An 11,084-nucleotide genomic window follows, 5' to 3' on the forward strand; every position below is an offset into this window, starting at 1 on the left:
CATTTAGTTGATTCCCAATTCAAATATGAGGCAGGAGCACTAGAATGGCACAGAAACAAAGAGATGTCAAGATCAGTGAGACTGAGACAAACCTCATATCCCTTACTCCCTATAGTCTGCAAATCGTACTTAGTGCATGTAGAATACTCTACATGCCTCAGTGAGTAGACTCAGAAATGCTGAATGTAGGAGATCGGTCAAAGTGGTAAGAGAAACTACAGGGAAAGGAGCAGGCCTTCTGAAAGGTTGGAAGTCTCTGCAGAGCTTTGGGGGAGAATAGCTGAAGGCAGCTGTTCTCTCACCCTGAGGCAGAGGGCCAGAAGTAGGTACAAGGGAGTGTAGGGGAATTTATCTTAAACAGGCTTGTTTACTTATGTTGACCAGGAGCTGACCTTTGATCATCCACATACCTGATGTTACCTGAAAGGGAAACAATAAATGTTAATTACCCACAGATCATGTTTGCTCCAGGCTTTTGGCATTGTGCCTACACCGAATAAAAGTAAGCAGCTCCAGCTTCTCAGGGTTGCCGCACTCTGGCCACTGGAGCCCAGCAGTCCCCTAGCTGCTCTTATACTATATACCTGTGTCTGAGTACTCCTTTCATCCATCGGTTAGCCAGGGTCTGCAGGATGGACCCAGCATCTGAGAGAACCAGTTGGCCAATGAAATTCTGAGATTGATAATAAGTGCAATGAGTGAGATATTTACAACAGGGAGCAAGTAGTGTGGGCTGTAGACTTCAGCCACGGAAGCTTGCAAAAGGCCAAGTAGAAGTAGTGTCATTGTGTTGGGCAGCAGCATAGTGTATAAGCTACACTAACCTGCACGTATCAGAGAATATCAAAATCCAGAAAGGAGCCTGCCTATCCAGGGGCCCAGCTCCTTCTCACTGTAGTCAGGTAAGTCACTCTCCAGGGGAGGAGAGAAAGAGGGTGAAAAAATCTGCAAGACCATTTGCCCCCAAGAAACAAAGTCAAAAAAACAGTATTAGAATGGAAGTTGAATCAGTTTTAAGTGCCTTCTCCTTCTCCAATCTCCCTTCCTTCACAGTAACCCTAATGTGTAATGTCTCATGAAAAAAATGGAATCAGTTATAGAAAATAAAATACCATAATTTATATGATTCTTTAATAACTCTGTGCAGTATTTATTTCCATGTTAAACTAAAGTAAGAAGGCTAAACCTCTCAACTCCACTAGCAATTATACACAGTGCTGCTAAAAAGAGTATTATTCAACATAAATCTAATCATAAATGTCAAGGTAGGCCAGTTTAGGCAATATGAATGTCATTTCCTATGGTTAGACACTTACATATAATTCTTTCAGAGAGGAACTTAAATAATATGGCTACTTTTCTTGATTCCAGTTCACCAATAAAGATTATATTCTACTTATTGCTTACCCTTGTGTTAGCACTTGGCACTCTTTATGAGTTGGTCAAAACAAATAACCAGTACAGTCTTCTGACACTTTAAAAGAGGAGGACTATATTGCATTTAACTAAAAATTGTTACAAAGGAATCATTAAGCTTCTTGGGGTCCCAGCTGACTCTGTGATAGCAAGTATGCCAAAGTACAGAGAAAATAGGCAACACAAACAGAGAGTGAGAAACTGACTAATTGATTCATTGTCAGGTCTTCTTTAGAAACTAAATTTGAAAGGGATTGCATTGGGAGTTATACCTGATGTAAATGACGAGTTGATGGGTGCAGCAGACCAACATGGCACAAGTATACATATGTAACAAACCTGCACGTTATGCACATGTACCCTACAACTTAAAGTATAATAATAATAAATAAATTAAAAAAAAAAAAAAAGAAAGTGTTAAATTCAATTCAGGTTGCAAAAACTTCATCCATAAATGGGGTGCCTTACATTGTAAATAACTGTACTTGAGTTTTGTGGGACAAGCAAAAACTCCAGAAGCAAGCCAGAAAGAGAACCCACTGCAAAAGTGCAAACACTAAGTTGGGTTTTGCAGTCAAGCCAGAAAATAAACTATGCAATTTGTGCGAAACTAACTCAGCTCATACCCATTGCCTCTAAATTTAGAAGCCCAGACCAGAGACTGAAGAATGACCTCAATAGCTCTCAGTCTTTATACTGAATAGAATCTCACTGCGCTTTTTATTTACATTTCTTTGATGATTGTTTATGTTGACCATTTTTTCATATGTTTGTTGGCCACTTGTAAGTCTTCTTTTGAGAAGTGTGTTTGTGTCTTTTGCCCTCTCTTTAATGGGGTTGTTTTTTGCTTCTTGAATTGCTTAAGTTCCTGATAGATTCTGCATATTATACCTCTGTCAGTTGCATAGTTAGTGAATATTTTCTCCCATTCTGTAGGTTGTCTGTTTGTTGATAGTTTCTTTTGCAGTACAGAAGCTTTTCAGTTTAATTAGATTCCACTTGTCAATTTTTGTTTTTGTTACAATTGCCTTTGAGAACTTCGTCATAAATTATTTCCCAAGGCTAAATGGGGTTTCCTAAAAGGTAATGCTTTTACATTTGTTGGTGGGAATGCAAATTATTTCAGCCACTGCGGAAAGCAGTTTGGAGATTACTCAAAGAACTTAAATCAAAACTATGATTTGACCCAGCAATCAATACCAATAGTAGGTATATATCCAAAAGAAAATAAATTGTTTTGCCAAAAGTATATGTGCACGTGTATGTTCATTACAGCACTATTCACAATATCAAAGACATGGAATCAGCTTAGGTGCCCATGAACAGTGGACTGGAGAAAGAAAATGTGGTATATATATACACACCATGGAATACTATGCAGACATTAAAAAATGAAATCATGTCTTTTGCAGAAACATGAATATTGCTGGGGATCATTACCCTAAGCAAATTACCACAGGAACAGAAAACCAAATGCCACATATTCTCACTAAACATTGGATACTCATGAACATAAAGATGGTAGCAAAAAACACTTGGGACAAAAACACTTTCTGTCTAACTGAAATTTTGCACACCTTGACCAACCTGTCCTCTTTTGCAATCCCCTCCCCACTTCTAGCCTCTATTACCTAGTAATTAGGTGTGCAAAATTTCTATATATTTAACTTACAAATTCTACCTATAAGTGAAATTATGCAGTACTCATCTTTCTGTCTGGCTTATTTCACTTAACATAATGCCCTGTAGGTTCATCCAGGTTGTCACAAATAACTAGATTTCTTTCTTTTTAAAGGTGAAATAGTATTATATGGTTTATGTGTACCAAAGATTCTGTATTCATTCATCTGTTGATATACACTTAGGTTGATTTCATATCTTGGCTGTTGTGAATAATGCTGCCATGAACATGAGAGTCTGTATACTTCTTCAACATACTCATGTCATTTCCTTTTGATACACAAACAGAAGAGGTATGGCTGAATCATATAGTAGCCCTTAGTTTTCTGAGAAATTTCCATGCTATTTTCCATAATGAGTGTACTAATTTACGTCATCTCTAATAGTGTATAAGGGTTCCCTTTCTTCACATCTTCAGTGGGTGTTGTCTTTGGTCCTTTGGGTAATAGCCATTACAGCAAGTGAAAGGTAAGATTTCATTATAGTTTTAATTTGCATTTCCCTAATGATTAGCAATATTTAGCAGGTTTTCAGAAACCTGTTGGCCATTTATATATTTTCTCCTGAGAAATGGCTATTCAGAATTTTTGCCCATTTACTCTCACTTCACAGGTTTTTTTATTTTTTGCCCATTTTATGATTTTTTTGCCCATTTTCTCTCACTTCCTAGGTTGTCTCATCACTCTATTGTTTCCTTGGCTGTGTAGAAGCCTTCTAGTTTGATATGGTTCCATCTGTCTATTTTTTGCTTCTACTGCCTATGTTTTTGTTATATCAGAAAAAAAAAATTATTGTCCAGACCAACATCCTGGAGCATTTCCCCTGTTTTCTTCTACTAGTTTTACACTTTAAGACTTACATTTGAGTCTTTAATATATTGCAAGTTGACCTTTGAATATGGTGTGAGATAAACGCCCAGTTTTACTCTCGTGAATGTGGATATCCAATCATGCCAATATCAATTATTGAATAGACTCCCCTTTCCCCATTGTGCGTCCTTAGCACTTTTGCCAAAAATCAATTGAATGAAAATCTGTGGGTTCATTTTTGGGCTCTCTATACTGTTCCATTTGTTAATGTGTCTGTTTGTATGCCAGTACCATGTTGTTTTGAGTACCACAGATTTTAATATATTTTGAAATCAGTAAGTATAATGCCTCCAGCTTTCTTCTTTCTCAAGATTGATTTGCTTCTTTGGGGTCTTTTGTGATTCCAGACAAAGTTTAGGATTTTTTATTTATTACTGTGAAAATGGCATTGGAATTTTGATAGGGATTACATTAAATCTGCAGATCACTGAGTAGTTTGGACCAATATTAATTCTTCCAATCCATGAACATGGGATATCTTGTCATTTATTTGTGCCTTCCACAATTTCTTTCATCAATGTTTTATACTTTCCAGTGTACAGATCTTTCACCTGCTCAAATGTATTCCTAAGAATATTGTTTTGTATCTATTGTAAAATAGGATTGTTTCCTTGCTTTCTCTCCTACATAATTCATTATTAGTGCATACAAAAACAGCTGATTTTTATATATTGGTTTTGTATATTGTACTTTCATTGAATTTATCAGTTCTAATGGTTTTATGGAAGAGTTCATAGGGTTGTCTGTATATGAGATTATGTCATCAGCAAATATAGACAATTAAACCTTTTTTACTGCTGGGATGTCTTTCCTTTTCCTTACTTAATTGCTCTGGCTAAGACTTTCAGTACTATATTGAATAGAAGTGGTAAGAGTGGGCATCCTTGTTTTATTTCAGATCTTAAAGAAAAATCTTTCAACTTTTCACCACTGAGTATGATGTTAACTGTGGGTTTATTATATATGGCCTTTATTGAGTTGAAAAACATTACTTTTATATCTAATTTGCTTTTCCCACAGTCTTCGCAACCTGCAGACCAGGAAAGTCCCTCCGGTGCCTACACCACCAGGGCCCTGGGTTTTGAGCAGAATACTAGGCAGCTGTTTGGGCAGACACCAAGCTAGCTGCAGGAGTTTATTTTTGGTTTTTTGTTTGTTTGTTTGTTTGTTTGTTTTTTCATACCCCAGTGGTGCCTGGAACATCAGTGAGATAGAATCATTCACTCCCCTGTAAAGGGGCCTAAAGCCAGGGAGCCAAAGTTGTCTAGCTCAGCGGATTCCAACCCCATGGAGCCCAGCAAGCTAAGATCCACTTACTTGAAATTCTCGCTGCCAGCACAGCAGTTTGAAGTCCACCTGAGACTCTTGAGCTTGGTGCGGGAAGGGGCACCCGCCATTACTAAGGCTTGAGTACATGGTTTTCCCATTACAGTGTAAACAAAGCTTCCAGAAAGTTTGGACTGGGTGGAGTCTACCACAGCTCTGAAAATTCCAAAACCAGAAAGCTTCTTCTCCTCCAAAGGATCCTAACTCCTTGCCAGCAAGGGAACAAAACTGGATGGAAAATGAGTTTGATGAATTAACAGAAGTAGGCTTCAGAAGGTGGGTAATAACAAATTCGTCCTGTCTGTGCTGGGCATCTCTGAAAAAAAGGCAGCAGCTCCAGTCAGGGGCTTATAGATCAAACTCCCATCTCCCTGGAACAGAGCTCCTTGGAGAATGGGCGACTGTTGGCACATCTTAAGCAAATTTAAATGTTTCTGCCTACCAACTCTGAAGAGAGCAACAGATCTCCCAGCGCAGTGCTCGAGCTCTGCTAAGGGACAGATTGCCTCCCCAAGTGGGTCCCTGACCCCCGTGCCTCCTGACTGGGAGACACTTCCCAGCAAGGGTCGACAGACACCTCATACAGGAGAGCTCTAGCTGGCATCTGGCACATGCCCCTCTGGGATGAAGGTTCCAATCTTTGCTATTCTGCAGCCTCTACTGTTAATACCCAGGCAAACAGGGTCTGGAGTGGACCTCCAGCAAACTCCAACAGACGTGCAGCAGAGGGGCCTGACTGTTAAAAGGAAAACTAACAAACAGAAGGGAATAGCACAAACATCAACAAAAAGGACATCCACACAAAAACCCCATCTGAAGGTCACCAACATCAAAGGCCAAAGGTAGATAAACCCACGAAGATGAGGAAAAAACAGCAAAAAAAAAAAAAGGCTGAAAATTCCAAAAACCAGAATGCCTCTTCTCATCCAAAGGATCACAACTCCTCACCAGCAAGGGAACAAAACTGAACACAGAATTAGTTTGATGAAATACGTTTCAGAAGGTGGGTAATAAAAAACTTCTCTGAGCTAAAGGAGCATGTTCCAACCCAATGCAAGGAAGCTAAGAAGCTTGAAAAAAGGTTAGAGGAAATTCTAACTAGAATAACCAGGTTAGAGAAAAACATAAAAGACCTGATGGAGCTGAAAAACATAGTGCCAGAACTTCGTGAAGCGTACACAAGTATCAATAGCCAAATTGATCATGGGGAAGAAAGGATATCAGAGATTGAAGATCAACTTAAAGAAATAAAGCATGAAGACAAGATTAGGGAAAAAGAATGAAAAGGAATGCACAAAGCTTCCAAGAAATATGGGACTATGTGAAAAGACCAAACCTATGTTTGATTGGTATATCTGAAAGTCACGGGGAAAATGGAACCAAGTTGGAAAACACTCTTCAGAATATTATCCAGGAGAAATTCCCCAACCGAGCAAGACAGGCCAACATTCAAATTCAGGAAATACAGGGAACACCACAAAGATACTCCCCGAGAAGAGCAACCCCAAGACACATAATCATCAGATTCACCAAGGTTGATATGAAGGAATAAATGTTAAGGGAAGTCCATCAGACTAACAGCAGATATCTCTGTAAGAAACTCTACAAGCCAGAGGACAGAGTGGTGGTCAATATTCAACATTCTTTAAAAAAAATTTTCAACTCAAAATTTCATATCCAGCCAAACTAAGTGTCATAAGCAAAGGAGAAATAAAATACGTTATAGACAAGCAAATGCTTAGAGATTTTGTCACCACCAGGCCTGTCTTACAAGAGCTCCTGAAGGAAGGAATAAATATGGAAAGGAAAAACAGGTGCCAGCCACTGCAAAAACATACCAAATTGTAAAAACCATCAATGCTATGAAGAAACTGCATCAACTAACAGGCAAAATAACCAGCTAGCATCATAATGACAGGATCAAATTCACACATAACAATATTAACCGTCAATGTAAACAGGCTAAATGCCCAAATTAAAAGATGCAGACTGGCAAATTTGATAGAGTCAAAACCCATCAGTCTGCCATATTCAGTAGACCCATCTTACATGCAAATACACACACAGGCTCAAAATAAAGGGATGCAGGAAGATTACCAAGCAAAAGAAAAGAAAAAAAAAAGCAGAAATTGCAATCCTAGTCTCTGATAAAACAGACTTTAAACCAACAAAGATCAAAAGAGACAAACAAGAGCATTACATAATGGTAAAGGGATCAATGCAACAAGAAGAGCTAACTATCCTAAATACATATGCACCCAATACAGGACCACCCAGATTCATAAAGCAAGTTCTTAGAGACCTACAAAGAGACTTGGTCTCCCAAACAATAATAGTGGTAAACTTTAACACCCCACTGTCAATATTAGAGAAATCAACGAGACAGAATTTTAACAAGGATATTCAGGACTTGAACTCAGCTCTGGACCAAGCAGATCTAATAGAAATCTACAGAACTCTCTAACCCAAATCAACAAAATATACATTCTTCTCAGCACCACATTGTACTTGTTATAAAATTCACCACATAATTGGAAGTAAAACACTCGTCAGCAAATGTAAAAGAATGGAAATCTTAACCATCTCTCAGACTACAGTGCAATCAAATTACAACTCAGGATTAAGAAACTCACTCAAAACTGCACAACTACATGGAAACTGAACAGCCTGCTCCTGAATGACTACTGGGTAAATAACGAAAATAAAGCAGATATAAGTTCTTTGAAAACAATGAGGACAAAGACACAGCGTACCAGAATCTCTCAGACACAGCTAAAGCAGTGTTTAGACGGAAATTTACAGCACTAAATCCCCACAGGAGAAAGTAGGAAGATCTAAAATCGACACCCTAACATCACAATTAAAAACAAACAAACAAACAAACAAAAACAAACTAGAGAAGCAAAAGCAAACAAATTCAAAAGCTAGCAGAAGACAAGAAATAACTAAGATCAGAGCAGAACTGAAGGAGAGAGAGACACAAAAAGGCCCTTCAAAAAAGTCAGTGAATCCAGGAGCTGGTTTTTTGAAAATACTAACGAAACAGCTAGTCTGCTAGGCAGACTAATAAAGAAAAGAGAGAAGAATTAAATAGACACAATAAAAAATGAAAAAGGGGATATCACCACTGATCCGACAGAAATACAAACTACTATCAAAGAATACTATAAACACCTCTATACAAATAAACTAGAAAATCTAGAAGAAATGGATAAATTCCTGTAAACATAAACCCTCCCAAGTCGAAACCAGGAATAACTTGAATCCCTGAATAGACCAATAACAAGTTCTGAAATTGAGGCAGTAATTATTAGCCTGCCGACTAAAAAAAAAGCCCAGGACCAGACAGATTCTCAGCCAAATTCACCAGAGGTACAAAGGGGAGCTGGTACCATTCCTTAAGAAACTATTCCAAACAATAGAAAAAGAGGGGCTCCTCCCTAACTCACATTAGGAGGCCAGCATCATTCTGATACCAAAGGATGGCAGAGACACAACAACAACAACAAAAATCTCAGGCCAATATCCCTGATGCACTTCGATGTGAAAATCCACAATAAAATACTGGCAAACTGAATCCAGCAGCACATCAAAAAGCTTATCCAACACGATCAAGTGGGCTTCATCCCTGGGATGCAAGGCTGATTCAACATATGCAAGTCAATAAATGTAATCTATCACATAAACAGAACCAATGACAAAAACCACACTATTATCTCAATAGATGCAGAAAAGCTATTTGATAAAATTCAACACACCTTCATGCTAAAAATTCTCAATAAACTTGGTATTCATGGAACGTATCTCAAAATAACAAGAGCTATTTATAATAAACACACAGCCAATGTCATACTGAATGGGCAATAACTAGGAAGCATTCCCTTTGAAAACTAGCACAAGACAAGGATGCCCCATCTCACCGCTCCTATTCAACATAGTATTGGAAGTTCTGGCCATGGCAATCAGGCAAGACAAAGAAATAAAGCATATTCAAATATAAAGAGAGGATGTCAAATTGTCTCTGTTTGCAGATGACATGATTGTATATTTAGAAAACCCCATCATCTCAGCCCAAAATCTCCTTAAGCTGATAAGCAACTTCAGCAAAGTATCAGGATACAAAATCAATGTGCAAAAATCACAAGCATTCCTATACACCAGTAACAGATAAACAAAGCGTCAAATCATGAGTTAACTCACATGCATTATTGCTACTAAGAGAATAAAATACCTAGGAATAGAACTTACAAGGGATGTGATGGACTTCTTCAAGGAGAATTACAAACCACTGCTCAAGGGAATAAGATAAGACACAAACAAATGGAAAAACATTTCATGCTCATGGATAGGAAGAATCAATATTGTGAAAATGGCCATACTGCCAAAAGTAATTTATAGATTTAATGCTATCCCCATCAAGCTACCATCAACTTTCTTCACAGAATTAGAAAAATCTTTAAAGTTCATATGGAACCAAAAAAAAAACCCATAAAGGCAAGACAGTCCTAAGCAAAAAGAACAAAGTTGGAGGCATCATGTTACCTGTCTTCAAACTGTACTACAAGGCTACAGTAATCAAAACAGCATTGTGCTGGTACCAAAACAGATATATAGTCCAACGGAACAGAACAGAGGCCTCAGAAATGATGCCACACATTTACAACCATCTGATATTTGACAAACCTGACAAAAACAAGCAATAGGGAAAGGATTCCCTATTTAATAAATTGTGTTGGGAAAACTGGCTAGCCGTATGCAGAAAACTGAAACTGGACTCCTTCCTTACACTTTACACAAAAATTAACTCAAGATGGATTAAAGACTTAAATGTTAAGACCTAAAACCATAAAAACCCTAGAAGAAAACCTAGGCAATACCATTCAGGACATAGGCATGGGCAGAGAGTTCAGGATTAAAACACCAAAAGCAATGGTAACAGAGTCAAAATGGGATCTAATTAAAGTAAAAAGCTTTTGGCCAGACGTAGTGGCTAATGCCTGTAATCCTAGCACTTCGGGAGGCCAAGGCAGGCGGATCATGAGGTCAAGAGATCAAGACCATCCTGGCCAACATGGTGAAACCCCATCGCTACTAAAAATACAAAAATTACCTGAGTGTGGTGGCGCATGCTAGTCTCAGCCACTCAGTAGGCCTATGCAGGAGAATTGTTTGAACCGGGGAGGCAGAGGTTGCAGTGAGCCATCGCACCACTGCACTCCAATCTGGCAACAGAGCAAGATTCTGTCTCAGGAAAAAAAAAAAAAAAAAAAATCTTCTGCACAGCAAAAGAAACTATCATCAGAGCAAACAGGAAACCTACAGAATGGAAGAAAATTTTTGCAATCTATCCATCAACAAATGGTTAATATCCAGAATCTATAAGGAACTTAAACAAATTTACAAGAAAAAAACAAACAATTCCATCAAAAAGTTGGTGAAGGATATGAACAGACACTTCTCAAAAGAATACATTTATGCGGCTAACAAATATATGAAAAAAAGCTCATCATCACAGGTCATTAGAGAAATGCAAATTAAAACCACAATGAGATACCATCTCACATCAGTTAGAATGGTGATCATTAAAAAGTCAGGAAACAACAGATGCTGGAGAAGATGTGGAGAAATAGCAACGTTTTTATACTCTTGGTGGCAGTGTAAATTAGTTCAACCATTGTGGAAGACAGTTTGGCAATTCCTCAAGGATCTAGAACCAGAAATACCATTTGACCCAGCAATCCCATTACTGGGGATATACCCAAAGGATTATAAATCATTCTACTATAAAGACAC

Source organism: Theropithecus gelada, chromosome 6 (genome assembly GCF_003255815.1).
Source record: "Theropithecus gelada isolate Dixy chromosome 6, Tgel_1.0, whole genome shotgun sequence".
Classification (NCBI taxonomy): domain Eukaryota; kingdom Metazoa; phylum Chordata; class Mammalia; order Primates; family Cercopithecidae; genus Theropithecus; species Theropithecus gelada.